The 16656-nt window shown below is 49.7% G+C and overlaps 1 long non-coding RNA gene across 2 annotated transcripts; it reads right to left on the bottom strand.

Annotated features, from left to right (window-relative positions):
* Positions 1-1987: 1987 nt before the first annotated feature.
* On the bottom strand, positions 1988-16656 carry 2900024J01Rik. Of its 2 annotated transcripts, XR_373751.4 has the most exons (3): positions 16558-16656; positions 8405-8488; positions 1988-2991 (listed from the first exon to the last, which is right to left on the bottom strand). It is a non-coding gene; the product is annotated as an RIKEN cDNA 2900024J01 gene (long non-coding RNA). The 2 variants fall into 2 exon arrangements; XR_003948794.1 differs by lacking the exon at positions 8405-8488.

The following is a 16656-nucleotide window of genomic DNA, read 5'->3' as shown; positions in this document are numbered from 1 at the left end:
AAGGGAGGGAAGGAAGGAGGGGAAGAGAGAAGTGGCTAGGATTTCATTTGTCACTAGCTTCAGCGTGAAGTCCACAGGTCCGAGGTATGCCAGGCTTGGCTGACCCAAGCACCATTGACCCTGAGGCAGCACCAAGGCAACCACGCTGGCTCCAGGCTGGCCAGCAGATGGCTGCTCATCAGCTCCTTCCCGCAAATCCCGGTCGCTGCGTGGTGTGTCGGAAGGCTAATCCTGCGGGTGCCCTGACCTCAGCCCTGACTCCGGTCCCCCATCGCTCCAGTGCATCCCTATAAGCCACGCCTCCCTGGAGCTGGCTCTTCCCGCTCCTCCTCCGTGCCGGTGACGCCCCCAAGCTCCCTCGGGCCCCCTCTGCTGTGTCCTGGGGACCGGTGCAAACTGGTTCTCCGGGTGGATTTGTACCCTCCGGAAGGAGCGGAGCTGGGCCCCGTCCCTAGTCTTTTGTGCCTGGAGAACGGGTCTGGGTCATTAAACCACTCAGCGAAAACGCCCTCTCCTCCAAAACCCCCGGGACTTGGGTGACATGTTGCGTGCAGTCTACGCCTGACTATATGCCCTTCTAGCTTTAGGTTTGTCTCCATGGGTCCCCTGCAAGGAGCTGAGAGACTGGTAATCTAGCTGACTCTTGGGAGGCCCCAAAGTAGGGATGGAGTCTAGGAGTTTTCACACCTGATGAAGCTGGCTAGGCTAATACTGTGGCCTCAAGAGGTTACAAGTCTGCGGATCCCGACAGGAAAAGGTCAGTCGTAGCAGATTGCCCCAAAGTCATCAATTCTGAGGTAACCGTGGGGCCTGAAGAGCTGAGTCAGTAGAAGAGGGAATTCTAAGCGTCCCGCCCCGGGGGGAGGAGCTAGGTCTTAGGAACACCAAAGATAGGTAACTTAAATAACTTTTCGCGCAACTGTTGTTGACTTGGACAGTCACGAGATGGGGCTACTTCCCTTTGGGACTGTTTAGCTTCTATTGGATGGGGAGGGGCCCCCAGAAGGCTGACGGGAAGGCATCCTACACACAAATGTCACAATGACGCATTACTTTGACCCTCTGCTCTACCCTAGGCCCTGTCCCCATGGTGTTTGCTCTGTGTTTGAGACCGGGTCCCCTATGTTATCCACCCCTTGAGTCCCAGACCCATATATGTTGGCCATATTACCATCTCCTTTCAGAGACCCGTTCTGCCTTGTAAGACAGAGCCTCATTCAAAGCATTGGTGCCCAGTAAGCACCTGGCTGCTTATCCCTTCTTTCCATTAGGTCAGCTGCTCCTGGGCAATCAGCTGCTCCTGTGTATGGGATTAAACCAGGTCAGGCCATTTCTACTCTGTGAAAAGCAGAGTCCTTATTCTGAGGCAATACTGTGTGGAGAACAGCGGTGGTGATGAGGTGCTGTGCGGCTGAAACACTGAGGGCAAGGAAAGCATCCCCCGAACCCACAAAGGACAAATCTCTGTCCTTAGCATGATGGAAAGAATCCAGTGTGGTCAGCTTGCACTCGGTGGCTGGCTAGGTTCCTGGCTGGGTAGCAATGTGGGCTGAACATTGGTCTCTGCTGTTGGCCAATCTACTGCTACTAAGCAGTAGATGCCAGTTAAGTTCAGTCATCCCTGTGCTGTCATATGTATAACTGCCACCCTTTCTGCCATGATCACTGCCATATGGACCCACTGAGCAAACACTGGGGTGGCTGGAAAGAGACCAGTTCACTTCCACAGGTTGGCAGGAATTCTCTTTGGAAGTGGTTTAAATGTGTCGCCCTGACAGATTTTGCATTAAAAGGGTGATACTGGGAGATGAGACCTTGAAGAAATAGGACTAAGTAGATTTTAAGTAAGATTTAAGAGGGGGCTGGGGGAGGTGTGCCTTTTAAAAGTGTGTTCCTCTCTTGTTCCTAGCTGTGAGGTAGGGGTACCCACCATAGTATGCTGCCTTGCCCCAGCTCAAAAGAAACACCCAAAACCTGAGCCCAGATAAACCTTTCTCCTTGTTTATTTATCTATATAGTGCTCTGTTTGCATGTATTCCTGCATGCCAGAATTGGGCATCAGACCCCAGTATAGATGGGTTCGACCCACCACATGGTTGCTGGGAGTTGAACTCAGAACCTCTCAAGAAGCAGTCAGTGCTCTTAACCTCTGAGCCATCGATCCCCCTACCTTTCTTCTTTTGAACCTAATTGTCTCGGGCATTTATTTTATTTTATTTTATTTTTTCAGTGCTGACTCATAAACACCTGTGACACAATTTCCTTCTTCCCATTCTGTGCCTATCTGGAGCGCTCCGGTCACACACATCCTCTGTCCTGAGGCCTGGTGGTCACCTGACAGCAGTGGTTTTCCTCCCTCACTGGCCAGCCGAGTCATTGTAGATCCCTGCCTCCGTCCGTCTCTCAGTTGAGGCCAAGTACACAAATACACGCGCGCCTCTTGATGCTCTGCCCACTGCAAGACATTCTGTTACCCAAGTTATGCAGGTCCTCCTGGAGTGGGCTGAGGGCTTCAGCTGCCCACTTTCTGTTGGTGCCAGCATATCCTGCAGTGCCATCTGTAAGCCAGGCTTGAATTCATTCCTTCTCAGCCAATTGATCCCAAGGAGCAACCTCGGAGGTCCCAGGAAGAGTCAGTGAAGCAAGAGCCGCCATGGAAGGCATCTAGGCCACCTGCTCACACGGCTTACCTGGGCCTTCTGCACCTGCCAGTGCAGATCTCTCATGTGCCATCTCCACAGGGTGACAGACTGCTGCTGTCAGTGAGTGAGAGGCCATGCATGCAGGACCCACCGGCTGCCTGATGAAGACCCACAGCCACGAATTGATGGCCATCTGCAAACACGCCACACACTTGTCCTCTAGCCCTGGAGGCGTGGGCTGCGTCGTTCTCAGTAGAGCTTGCCTAAGCTGTATCCAGTGACTCCACTTAAGTGGTGTTGAATCAGCTGCGTCACAGGGCCAAGTGAAGCCGTAAGGACTGCTACATTCCTATAATTCCAGCATGAAAGAGGTTGAAGTCCGGAGTTCAAAACCAGCCTGAGCTACTTAGCAAGCTTAAGCCTAGCAAAAGTACCTGCAGCACAAGCCTGGGGGTCTGAGTTCAGATCTTCAGCATCTGTAAAAGGCCTGTGCCTGTGATTGATAGCTAGTGTGTGCCTGTGATAGCTAATGTGGACCTGTGATAGCTAGTGTGTGCCTGTGATAGCTAGTGTGGGCCTGTGATAGCTAGTGTGGGCCTGTGATAGATGTAGTGTGTGCCTGTGATAGCTAGTGTGTGCATGTGATAGCTAGTGTGGGCCTGTGATAGCTAGTGTGTGCCTGTGACAGCTAGTGTGGGCCTGTGACAGTTAGTGTGGGCCTGTGATAGCTAGTGTGGGCCTGTGACAGCTAGTGTGGGCCTGTGACAGTTAGTGTATGCCTGTGATAGCTAGTGTGTGCCTGTGATAGCTAGTGTGTGCCTGTGATAGCTAGTGTGGGCCTGTGATAGCTAGTGTGTGCCTGTGACAGCTAGTGTGGGCCTGTGACAGTTAGTATGTGCCTGTGATAGCTAGTGTGTGCCTGTGATAGCTAGTGTGTGCCTGTGATAGCTAGTGTGGGCCTGTGAAGATGTAGTGTGTGCCTGTGATAGCTAGTGTGTGCCTGTGATAGCTAGTGTGTGCCTGTGACAGTTAGTGTGGGCCTGTGATAGCTAGAGTGTGCCTGTGATAGCTAGTGTGTGCCTGTGATAGATGTAGTGTGTGCCTGTGATAGCTAGTGTGTGCCTGTGATAGCTAGTGTGTGCCTGTGATAGCTAGTGTGGGCCTGTGATAGCTAGTGTGTGCCTGTGACAGCTAGTGTGGGCCTGTGACAGTTAGTGTGTGCCTGTGATAGCTAGTGTGTGCCTGTGATAGCTAGTGTGGGCCTGTGATAGCTAGTGTGTGCCTGTGAAGATGTAGTGTGTGCCTGTGATAGCTAGTGTGTGCCTGTGATAGCTAGTGTGTGCCTGTGACAGTTAGTGTGGGCCTGTGATAGCTAGTGTGTGCCTGTGATAGCTAGTGTGTGCCTGTGATAGATGTAGTGTGTGCCTGTGATAGCTAGTGTGTGCCTGTGATAGCTAGTGTGTGCCTGTGATAGCTAGTGTGGGCCTGTGAAGATGTAGTGTGTGCCTGTGATAGCTAGTGTGTGCCTGTGATAGCTAGTGTGTACCTGTAATCCGATGCTGGGGAGGCAGAGACAGGAGGACCCCCAGGGGGTGCTGGCCAGCCAGCCTAGCCAAATTGGAGCTCTATGCTCAGGGAGAGACCCTGCCTGAAAAATCAAAGTGAAGGGGCTGGGGAGGTGGTTCAGCAGTTAAGAGCACCATCTACTCTTCCAGAGGTCCTGAGTTCAATTACCATCTATAATAGCAGCAGAAGCCCTATTCTGGAGTGCAGATTAGGGAAGTCAGTCTCTGGCCTACACACAGACACACATACATACAACATACACAAGACACCCGCCCCCTATATACACACGCACATACAAATAATATAACACACACACACTTAAACATCCAGGCACTGCTGCCTAGATTGTAGCAGAGAATTCTATTGCTCTGGATTTTGTCCCAAATTATTCCCTTGATATGTTTCTTTAACACATTCTCTTAATGTTACTAACGTCTTACTTCTTATTTTTTTACCTAAATAAAATATCCTAAACAATGGTGTCTGTGGTAAGCTGATATATTGGGGTCCCCCCCCCTACTTAAGTAAAACAAGTGTTTAAGATTTAAAATAAAACATCAGGTATCTTGGTGTGTGTACCTTTGCAGTTCTAGCCTGTGAGAAGCTAAGGCAGAACGATTGAGACACGTTTACATCTGCCAGAGCTGCATAGAGTTCCATGGGATCCAGCTGTAAGGCATTGTCTCAATTAGCGATCGATGGATGGGAGAGGGCTCATTGTGAGTGGTGCCATCCCTGAGCTGGTCATCGAGGTTTATGAAGGCAAGCTGAGCAAGCCAGGGGAAGCAGGCCAGTAAGCAGCATCCCTCCATGGCCTCTGCATCAGCTCCTGCCTCCAGGTTCCTGCCCTGTGTGAGTTTCTGTCCTGACTTCCTTTGGTGATGAACAGCAATGTCGAAGTGTAAGCTGAATAAACCCTTTCCTCCCCAACTTGCTTCTTGGTCATGGTGTTTGTGCAGGAATAGAAACCCTGACTAAGACAGATGCTTCCTAAACTTTCCCATGTTCATGGGCTGGAACCAAGTGGGAAATAACTGTCACGTGTGGGCGAGAACAGTAACCCTGGAACAGAACAGAACAGAGGACCCCTGGTTCCTAGGTGGTCCTGACATTAGCTCTCATCACTGTGGCTGACAGCTGAGAGAAAGCAACATAACAAGGGAAAAGATTTCTTTGGCCTCATAGTTTCAGTCCTCAGTCAGCCCACAGCTTTTTGGGCTTCTGGAGAGACGACAGCACATCATGGCAGAAGCATACAGTGGCACCTCATGGTGGCCAAAGGCAAACAGAGAGGGGACTCCTTCAAGGGACACATCACCAATGGCCCAGACTCTTCCTAATGGGCCCACCTCTTAAATTTTCCAGCAAGTTCCAATAGTACCACACTGGAAACCAAGCCTTCAACTCGACGGCCTTTAGGGAACATTCTAGATCTAAGGCATACATGGAGTATAACTGCTTACCCAGCTGTGATCACTGCTACGGTCTTTAGGTTGGTATATGGGAGAAAATAACTTGTCTGTCCAGTTTGGATAGCCTTTTAGGGGCCTCTGCCATATCAGCCTTATCTGTACCCTAACCCGTACAGTGTGTCACAGTCCTAACCCTTCCTAAAGCAAAATCACAGAGAAACTTAATCCCCTAAACTGGGAAAGGCCAAGCACTGCTCAGAAGTTACCCTGCCCCTGCCATGTTCCTGGTCCTAACGAGGAACTGTGGGAGTCCAGAAGAGGGGAAAGTGGCTACACAGAGAAACTGTCTCGAAAACCAACCAACAACAACAACAACAAAAACAAGACAAGACAAAACAACAACAGAAAAAGATGGAACTTTTGGGAAAGACTCTGAAAATCTGAAAATAACCTTAAGGTAAAGGTAGGATTTGGATGGTTGGAAATGAGAGGCAACTGAAACAGTGGGCAGTGGAGAAAAGACAGATGGAGGTAGGAAGGTGGTAGATCACTGTACGGTGTCAACTTGTCACAATCTAGAGTCACCTGGAGAAGGGAGTCTCAGTGAGGAATTAAGTAGTATAGTTTGCCCTGTAGTTATGTCTGTGGAGACTTGTCTTGATTATATTAATTGAGGTGGGAAGATTTGCCCACCATGGGTGGCGCCATTCCCTAGGCAGAGAGCTTCTGAACTGTCTGAGTGAAGAAAGAGAGCTGAACACACGTGCGCATGCCTGAATTCATGGTTCTCTGCTCTTGGCTGTGAATGTGATGTGACCGGTTGCTTGAACTTCCTGTTGCCTTGATGCCCCTACAATGATCAACTGTAACCTGAACCTGTGAGCCAGATTAGCCCTTTCTCCTTAAGTTGCTTTTGTTGGGGTATTTTATCACCAACAACTGGAACAGACATGAAGATATGGGGAGAACAGAAGAGATACAATCTCAAGCCAGCGTTAAAAAGCCAGACCTTTGGGGCTTAAATTCTACATGACAAATTCACAGGTTCGTTTTTTTTGTTTGTTTGTTGTTGTTGTTGCTGTTGTTTTGAGACAGGGTTTCTCTGTGTAGCCCTGGCTGTCCTGGAACTCACTTTGTAGACCAGGCTGGCCTCGAACTCAGAAATCCGCCTGCCTCTGCCTCCCGAGTACTGGGATTAAAGGCATGTGCCACCACGCCCGGCTCCAGGTTCGGTTTTCTAAAAGCTTTTTCATGTTTCTGTTAAAGATCTGTCTGCAAACAAATCCTCCCTGGGTGAGGAGTTGAAGCATAATTACATCCAGTATATTACATGCGTATTTCATTGCTTTATTAAATCCTTCAAACAACATCATTTTCTGTGGTCTGATTAACAACATTAGAGCACCACTTCACAAGAGAAGGGGAAGCCATAGACTTCCAATGTTCTTCTTCCTAAGATCCTCTTGTCTCAGGGGACAGTGGGTGGCATCCTATGAAAATGACCATTGGGTGATACGGTGCTAATGGCCAGCTCACTCCTACCCACATCCAGTGACATTTTCTGGCTATAGGGAAGGATGTGTCAATGGTGGTTGGATCATCAGGATACACTTTTCTCTAGCCACAAGGACTGGACAGAGATAGTCATGTGATCCCAGGAGGGCCAATCTGGACTTCTCCCTAAGATTGATACAGAGGCAGTAGCACATCTCTCCAGGGTTCTTTTCCTCCTGGGATTGTTACATTTGGGGCTGACCTAGAGAAGAGAAAGCCTATTGGTAAATTAAGCAGAGATAAAAGATGGGCAGAAATCTAACAGAGTTGAAACCCACTCTTAGGATCCCTGCAGGTCTTCCTCTAACCCAGTGATCTGTGCCCAGCATTCTGTCCAACTACTGGGCCAAATTTTTTCTTGTTTTGAGGGGAAGTTGCTCGACTTGCAACCAAAAGTTCTGAATGACTAAGGTGAACTGCAAAGAAGGTTGTTACGGTAGACACTAGATACCCATCAAAGTTAAGATGCCCCTGCGTTGAGACACACCATTGTGCTAGGTATACCTTATCCTCAGCACTTGGTAGGCAGGGCAACTCTTGTGTGCTCAGCATCAGCTTGGTCTACACAGAGGATTCCAGGCCAGCCTAGGCTACACGGTGAAACCCTGCCTCAAAATACGAAGCCACACCTACTGGCATACACTTGTAATCTCAGCTAGTCCAAGCGGAAGCAGCAGGATCACGTCTTCAAGACCTACATGGGGTACAGAGTATGATCAACTTAATGAGACCCGGTCTCAAAATAAGGCTGTGTTGCTTAGTGGTAGAGCAATTGTCCAGCATGCTGAAGGTTCTGGTGTGTGTGTGTGTGTGTGTGTGTGTGTGTGTGTGTGTGTGTGTGTGTGTGTTTGTGTGTACAGTGTGTACATATGTGTGAATATGGGCACGTGTATGACAGTTCACATATGGCAGTCTGAGGACAGCCCCGCATGGTGGTCCTTGTCTTCCACCTTGCTTGGGATGGGGTCTCTTGTTCTCTGTTGTCCTCTGCTGTGTGCACTAGGCCAGCTGTGAGTGTCTGAGGTTTCGCCGTCCCTGCCTCCCATCATCCCATGGAAGTGCTAGTGTTACCACAGCTCACCTTGAACATCTGGCTTTTATGTGAGTTCTGGAGATTTGAACTCAGGTCCTTGCACTTATGCAGGAAGCACTTTACCCACCGAGCCATTTTCCTAGCCCTCAACCCAATTTCAGAAACATGAAAATATGGAGAGAAACCGTGCTTCCTACCTTTGCAGAAATGGCAGCTATAAGCCCTTGATGTCCTCAGGGTCCTCAAAGTTGGGGTTGACAACAGCCCCCCTCTCAGGATTGCTGTGATTACAAAGTATAGATGTGGGGGTTGACCTGATGCACAAGCATGAATGGAGGTGTGAGATCAGCTCCCCCACACCTCTGTAAAGAGCCGGATGCCGCAGCACAGACCTGCAATCCCGGTACCTAGCTCTGTTGCTTACTAGCCAGCCAGTCTAGCCAACTGTGAGCTTCAAGTCCAGTGGGGGAAACAAGGTGCCTGTGTACGTGTACAGGGCACATGGCCTTCATCCCAGCGCTGGAGAGGCAGGGGCAGCAGGTGATCTGTCTCTGTGAGTGAGGCTAGCCTGATCTACATAGCAAGTGAGTGAGGCTAGCCTGATCTACATGGCAAGTATGAAGACAACCAGGGCTACATAGTGAGACAGTGGAGAAACGATTGAAGAAGACCTCAATATTATCTGTGCACACATGCACTTGTGCTCTTATGTGCACCTACACCCACACATTCATAAAACACACTCTCTCCCTCTCCCTCTCCCTCTTTCTTTCCCTCTCTAGGAAACAATACAGTTCAAGAGCAGTTATCTAGGGAATGGTGCCTCCCCAATGGGGCTGAGCTCTCTTACATCAATCAACACTCAATGCCAGGTAGTGGTGGCCTTTCATTCCAGCACTCCAGGGAGGCAGAAGGAGGTGGATTCTGTGAATTCAAAGCCAGCCTGGTCTACCTAGCAAGTTTTAGGTCAGCCAAGGCTACACAGAGAAACCATGGAGGGGGGAGGGGGCTGGGGTATTGAGGGACTACAAACAAATAAACAACAACAAAATCAAGACAATCCCCCCAATAGACATGCCCTCCCTCCGGTCATTATGATCAAAGCAATTCCTCAGTTAAAGCATTCTTTCTGGATGACTCTAAGAGGTCCCTCAGGCCAGGAGGGGTTGGTGTACACCTTTAATCCCAGCACTCCCTGACGGCAGAGGCAGGTAGATCCCAGGGCAATTTGAACTCAGGGCTACACAGAGAAATTCTGTCTTAAAATACAAAAACAGAAACAAAAAGAAAGAGAGAGAGAGAACCTTAAATTTGAACTATCATGTAAACACTCCCCACTCTAGGGGAGGGCCTACTCCCTGTGGGTAATCCATCCTAGAAATGTCTCACAGACCTGTCCAGGTTGTTATTTTAGCTGGCTCCTAATCTAATTAAACTGACAATAAGAATTAAGCATGATACGCATATTCATGTGACCTCATACACACATACATACAAAGCCTGGATTAGTTATCAACACAGTAGATGCTTAAGAAATGATAACTCTTCTCAAATCTGCTTTTGGCTCAGATTCCCAAAGATATAAATCAATTTCTTTCTCCTGTCCTGGAATGTACTCTTTTCTCTCTTTTGAAGTTTTTGTTTTATTTTTTATTTTGTGTTTGAATGCTAGGGTTGGAGCCCAGGGTCCCATACATGCTAGGCCAACATTCTACCTCTGAACTAATTCCCCTATCCTGCCTCCTCTTTTTATACCCTGAAGGGTACTGAGCGTCAGCATACATTTGGTGACATTTCTGGTGAGTTCTGCTTTGCAGGGTTCTATAGGAGAGAGGACGGCACCCCTGCAACAATATGAAGTAGGGATTTCCTGGCCAGCAAGCTCCAGCAAGCCTCCAGTCTCTGTACACACACACACACACACACACACACACACAGATGCACACACATACACACACACACACACACACACACACACACACACGTACCCACGAATGTATGCACACTGTATACATACATGCACACAGTGCTAGGGTTACAGACACTTGTCTGAACTCAGGGTCTTGGACTTGTGCAGCAAATCTCTTCAGCCACCAGAGATCAGATCCTGAAGGAGCTGGGCCAGGTATCAGCAAATTATAATGCTCAGAAGACAGCCAGCCATAATCCCAGAGACACACTGGTTTTTTTGGGTTTTTTGTTTTTTTGGTTTGGTTTGGTTTTTTGAGACAGGGTTTCTCTGTGTAGCCCTGGTTGTCCTGGAACTCACTCTGTAGACCAGGCTGGCCTCGAATTCAGAAATCTGCCTGCCTCTGCCTCCCAAGTGCTGGGATTAAAGGTGTGTGCCACCACTGCCCGGCAAGACCCACTGTTACGAAGCCTATTTTGTAAAGAGCTTAGGAGATTTTGCCTGTGAAGCCAGGAAGGTTCTTCGAGTCAACTCCCTGGAGCCCTCAGGCCCTGCTTTGTCAGACTGCATGGGAAGCCCCCACCTCCTTACCCCCTCAGGCCTGATATAAAGACAGCAGGAAGAAAATATGGACGTTGGGGTTTGAGAGCCCTGAGTTCCAATGCCAACTCCCCTGGCATTAGCTATGTGGCCTTGGAACCTGGGGAGCTACAGCTCATTTGATGACATAATTAGATCACCAGTCACCCCGCCTCTCTTGGGACCTCATGAGTTAATGGAATGTCATGGGTGACTGATCTGGGAATGATCCTCCCAGCAAAGGCAGAATCCTGTCCTCCGAGGGGCTACAGCCAAATGTGGATGCTTTGTTTACTGGGTCTCTGTTTTAGCACAGAAATTAGGCTATCTGTAAAACAGCAAGCCTGAGTGAAACACTGTCTCAGTGGCTTACTATGACACGGCCGAGTCCTCTGACACATTGGCAGACACATTCAGGGCCAGCAGTATAAACAGAGCCCCCTGAGTGGTTTGAGAGTGAGCTATTTAGCCACTCAAGGCTCAGGACTGTCATGGCTTCCACTACCAAGGGCAAGGTGCAGGGCTCATTTGGCTGATGACCAAGAATACCGCCACTCCCACAACATGGAAGAGAAAAGGAAAGTAAGACAGGAAAAGGATCAGCCCCAAGTCTGTTCAAAGCTGAGAGGCTCAGGCAAGACCTCCAGGCCCTGTGGAGCAGAAAGAGCACCATGAACACCAGGCCCGAGTTGAGTGTGTACTGTCCTCTCTGGAGAAGGCCTCAGGTCTTGGTCTCTCTATGCCACAGTGACTTGGCCTACAGAATCGCACCCTCACACCTGTCTCTCCGGGTTGAGGAATGTGTGGAGTCTGAGCCCAGTACCTGGTACAGCCTGGCCTCTCCCTTAGCTAGAGAGGGAGGCAGGGACTGGAGAGAGATTACACAGGGAAAGAAAGAAAAGCAGGGCCCTAATCAGGGTCATTACCACATCCTTCACACTGTCGCTCAGAGCCCGTACATTCTCCCCGCTGCCTACCACAAATTCTCTGTGGCAAAGCCCCCCCCCCCCCCCCCCAAGGAGCCTCAGTTCAAAAATCATGTCTTCCCTCCCTGGGTGGTGGTGGCATACACCTTTAATCCCAGACAGAAGCGAGTAGATCTCTGAATTCAAGAACAGCCTGGGGCTGGTGAGATGGCTCAGTGGGTTAGAGCACCCGACTGCTCTTCCGAAGGTCCAGAGTTCAAATCCCAGCAACCACATGGTGGCTCACAACCATCCGTAACAAGATCTGACCCCCTCTTCTGAAGTGTCTGAAGACAGCTACAATGTACTTACATATAATAAATAAATAAATCTTTAAAAAAAAAAAAAAAAAAAAAAAAAGAACAGCCTGGTCTAGAGAGTGAGTTCCAGGTCAGCCAGGGCTACACAGAAAAACCTTGTCTCCAAAAAGCATAAACAAAGCCATGTCTTTCTTAGCTAGACATGGTGGCACATGTCTTTAATCTTAGCACCAGAGAGGCAGAGGCAAGTGGATCTCTGTAAGTTTGACGCCAGCCTGGTCTACATAGCAAGTTCCAGGCCACCCAGAGATATATAGTTAAGATCCTGCCTGCCTCAACCACCACCACCACCATCCACCCCCCAACACACACACACACTCACACACACACACCTTAGAACCTTCTCTAACATCTGCACTCATCATCTAGAAATCATCCCTCTTGCCTCTCTCAGCAAGATTTCTGTCTTCATTTGTCACCCTGTGTGAGGGGGAGACAGAGTCTGAGGAAGGGACCACCCCTTTTCTGTGCCTCCGAGAGGCAAGGGACATAGGAGAAGAGAGACTCTGGCTCGAGAGTCCATGTTCCATGTGAGGGCAGGACAAAGGCTCAGGTGAACTTTAAAAGGCGTCTATGTCAGCAAGGGGAGCCTGCCCAGGCCTCGGTTTCCGCAAACTGGACATCTGGGAAGGCAGAGTTCTGGGAAGAGGTCAACGGAGCTGAGAGGAAGGGATCAACCTAAAAAGAGGCTGTTCTCATCTCAGTGTGTGACCTTTGGCTTTGTGTATGCCTGTGCTTGTGTTTGTGAGCTTTGTGTATGTTTGTGAGTGGTTTTGTGTGTGTGTGTGTGTGTGTGTGTGTGTGTGTGTGTGTGTGTGTGTGTGTATGTGCTTGCATGTGTGAGTTTATGTGTGGTTTCTGTATTTGCAAATGTATTTGTGTGTGTGCATGTGGCAGTCCTCCCAAGGGCTGGAATTAAAGGGGTTCACAACCACACCCAGCTTTATTATAGGTTATAAAGTGAAGAAGTTACGTGACCAGAAGTGCTGAGCAGGAGGTCGGTGCAGTAAGGAGGCTGTTTCAGCCTTGAGGCCCAATCTACACTCTGGCCTCTCTCCTTCCTGAAACAGGGCCAGTACCTGAAGGAGCCCCTGTATTTCTGCTTCTCTCTACCTACTGTCTGTCCTTGGCCTCTTTCCGCATGCCATGCCATCTCATCTGGAGTCACAGCAACGCATGCACCCAAGCAGCTCAGCCCACCGGGCAGCAGGCCCAGAGGTGTGAACCTTGCACTTTGCAAAGTCTCAGCAATTCCCTCGCTCAGTATCCATACCTGCCCTATACCTGCCCTGCTCTACCAACCCATGAGTAGTGGGGATGGAGGATGCTCTCTGAGAGGGGGAGGCCCCTGCACCTGATCTCCAAGTCACTTCCAACCAGGTTCTATGGCTGGAAGTCCGCACAGATCAGTGACTACATTTAGTAAGGTTCATTATTCAACCATGTTATAAGGCCACCGAGCAGGGACTGAGCATGGGGAGGAAGGCTCTGCCCTACCTACCCAGGGCCTCAGGGGTCCAGACTCCCAGAAGAGCCAACTTATGAGCAATAACCACTCACTCTGGCATGGTAGACAGGGCACAGAGCCCTTATGCTTTTGACCAAGGTGACAAAGAAATGTTGCAGGTCGCTTCCAGTTGTAGCTGACAGGGCAATACTAGTCCATTAGCCAGAGGTCAGGACTTTGGAAGATGGAAGTGCCTGTGTATTCACTGGGCAAACAATGACTGTTCTGCTTGGTAAGTCTAGAGGCAGGTCAGTTCTTGCCGGGATATGGAAATTGAATGAAGAAGGGTATAGGGGACAATGTGACACCTTCTTAGTTGCCTTTGTCCTCCATCTATTCCTTATCCCCAGAAGACAGCACACGAGATGCCTCTCCATTGCTTCAGTGTCCCCTCACTCCTGGGAAATACATCTTTATCCAGCCCAGACCCAGCACAGCTCCAACTTGGTTCTTCTCCCATATCACCGAGGACCTTGCTGCCTAGGCACCTCTGCTGTATTTTCCTGACTCCTCTTGGAATGCTCCACCCTTCACTGCTCACTGGATTCCCTAATAGCCATCAAAAACAACTAAGCAGGACCAGGAGTGTGGGCAAAGTCACGGTGGCTAAGGAACAAAATGGTAATGCGTGATGTGAGCTGGAGGGCCAGGACACCTGAGCGGTCCGTGCAGACCGGTCAAAGCTCCCAGCGTGAACTTTGCTCGGCCTGATTCCTGGTTCTTCTGGGAGCTTGGTGCATCAAGCAATCATAGATGGGAGGCAATGATAACTTCAAAATGCAGAGAGGCAGTAAGCCTCTGGTCTCTGCACCTTGCTTCAGGGCATCTCTGGAGCCTAGAATGAGGAAGGGCCACTATCAGCTTGGTGTTCCTTTGGTCTTGGACTCTGTTAGGTTTAACAGGAAAGGAAAGATACACAAAGGCCCCTCCTTGGGGATCCCTGGGGCTAATAATGAGTAGTGAGAGAAACATCTCCGGAGTGCCTGGTCTCCTTCCACACCCAGTGACTCCTGTTCCTCGTGGCTTTGTATCTCATTTTACATGAAATCCTGGATTATATTCATGTGCATGTGCGAGTGCACACACACACACACACACACACACACCAGAATTCTTGTGAGCATCTGAGCGCCTGAAATATTCAGGAATCAGGGATAAATCAGAGCCCTTCTGTGGTCCCTGTGCCAGGCCTTGGAAACACATCACCGACCATCCCGGCTTCTTAGGAAGCGCAATCCCAGCACTCAGGAGGCAGAGGCAGGAGGATCTCTGTGAGTTTGAGGCTAGCCTGGTATACAGAGTTCCAGATCAGGTAGGGATACATAAAAAGACCTCCTCGCCTCAAAATAAAACAAAAACAAACAGGAAGGAGAGGAGGAGGAGGAGGAGTAGGAGGAGGAGGAGGACTTGTTGAAGATTTTCGAGTAGCTGACCCAGAGGATTCTATGCCCTCTTTAGCTTCCCTGGGCAGTAGGCATGCATGTAGTGTACAGACACATGAGCAACACACCCATACACTAAAATAAAATAAAATAAAATAAAATAAAATAAAATAAAATGAGTTTCTGACTCCAGGGAGCTGGACTTAGAGGCGACTATAAACCACCCAATGTGAAAGCCATTGAAAAAACAGATGTCTATACCCTAGTTGTTTCAGACAGAATAAAGATTTTCAAATAACTGAGTCAATAACCTGTTTTCAATTTAAATTAGTTAAATTTAAATTTTTTAGTTCCGACTGGGATGACAGCAACTCAGGAGACTGAGGCAGGCTGATCTTTCCATCGAGGCCAGCCTGATCTACAGAGAGTTTCAAGCTAGCTACACCTACGCATACTGTACCGTCACGCACTCCATAAGCAGAGGTGGCTGGCTGGTGGTTCCTTCAGGTGTTTTCCCCTGTCTCGCATCTCGCATGGAGACCTGTCTGACCAGTATCTGTTCCGCCCTACCCTTGGATGTCCAATGTGTGCATCAAACCCAGCATGCCCCAAACTGCCGTTCTGACTCCCACACCACCGGTGGAACCAGCAGGGCCAGTCTTCATCTTTGGGAGTGAGCCTGTGAGGCTGGCTTGCTCTTTCCCAACCACCCAGTCCCAACACTAAACACGTCTACACAGCTCTGTCCTGCTCCATCCTCTTCCTGCCTCTCCTCCCGTGAGCTTCCATGGCCATCTGCCCACATGTATGTTTCAATTCTGTCTTTTTTTTTTTTTTTTCAAGTTTTGGGAAAGAGGATTTTTGTGTTTGCTTTGTAGCGATAATTTGTTTGTTTAAGTCAAGGGCTCAGTACCTGGCTAACTTTACCTATGGGAGATCCTCTTCCCTCTGCCTCCAGAGTGCTGGAATTACAAGCTTCCCACCACATCGGCTTCAATAAATATTTTCAATGAATGATGACTTTCAGGTGGGAAAACACCTCCAACCAATCTAGAACAGGCGCCCTGTCCAGAGTTGTAAAAAAAAAAAAGGGTTTGGGAACTCCAGCCACCGTACGGGGAGTGAGCCTCCTGCGGAGGCACTGGGACCTGACTATCCGCAAGATGCAGGCATGGACTGACCACACAGCGCCCAAGCGGCCGGTGGGACGCTTCCTGATCCGTCCTCTCTTGGCGACTGGGAAAGAGAGAGGTGGCTTTGGCTACAACTGCTTCTGGGCCAGGTAATTCTAGAGAAAGGAATGACGCGCACCTATGGGCACCAGCTGCAGAGTTGTTTGGGTGCTCCTAAGTGACCAAAGGTCCCCGAAGCCCGATCCGGAGGAGGAGCTACGGCCGCTGCATACGGGCGGGGTGGCCCAGGGCGTGCGCGCTCCCGAGGAATGGCAATCGGGCGTCGCGGCTCCAACGCCTAATTTACCAAGGCGAGCCCAGCCCTGCCCTACGGTGTCTGTGACCTGCCCACCGAGTGGGTCCCCAACCAATGAACCTCAGCTCTCGTGAGCCACAGCTCCATGGGTCCCAAATGTCCCTGGCTCCTGTGGGTCCCAGGCTTCCCCGTCGCCTGCCCCGGCAGACAAGGAGGGGTCATTTACCGCGAAGACGAAAATCTTTCCAGGAAGTTTGTACCTATTAATATTGCTGTTCCTGGCAGCAGCTCTCCGCGCGGGGCGGGGGCAGGGCAGACCCTGCAGCTGCTTCTACCGCCTAGTGTCCGCCTCTGGCCCG

The sequence above is a fragment of the Mus musculus genome, chromosome 1 (assembly GCF_000001635.26).
Source record: "Mus musculus strain C57BL/6J chromosome 1, GRCm38.p6 C57BL/6J".
Classification (NCBI taxonomy): Eukaryota; Metazoa; Chordata; class Mammalia; order Rodentia; family Muridae; genus Mus; species Mus musculus.
This window is presented reverse-complemented; position numbering and strand designations above follow the sequence as displayed.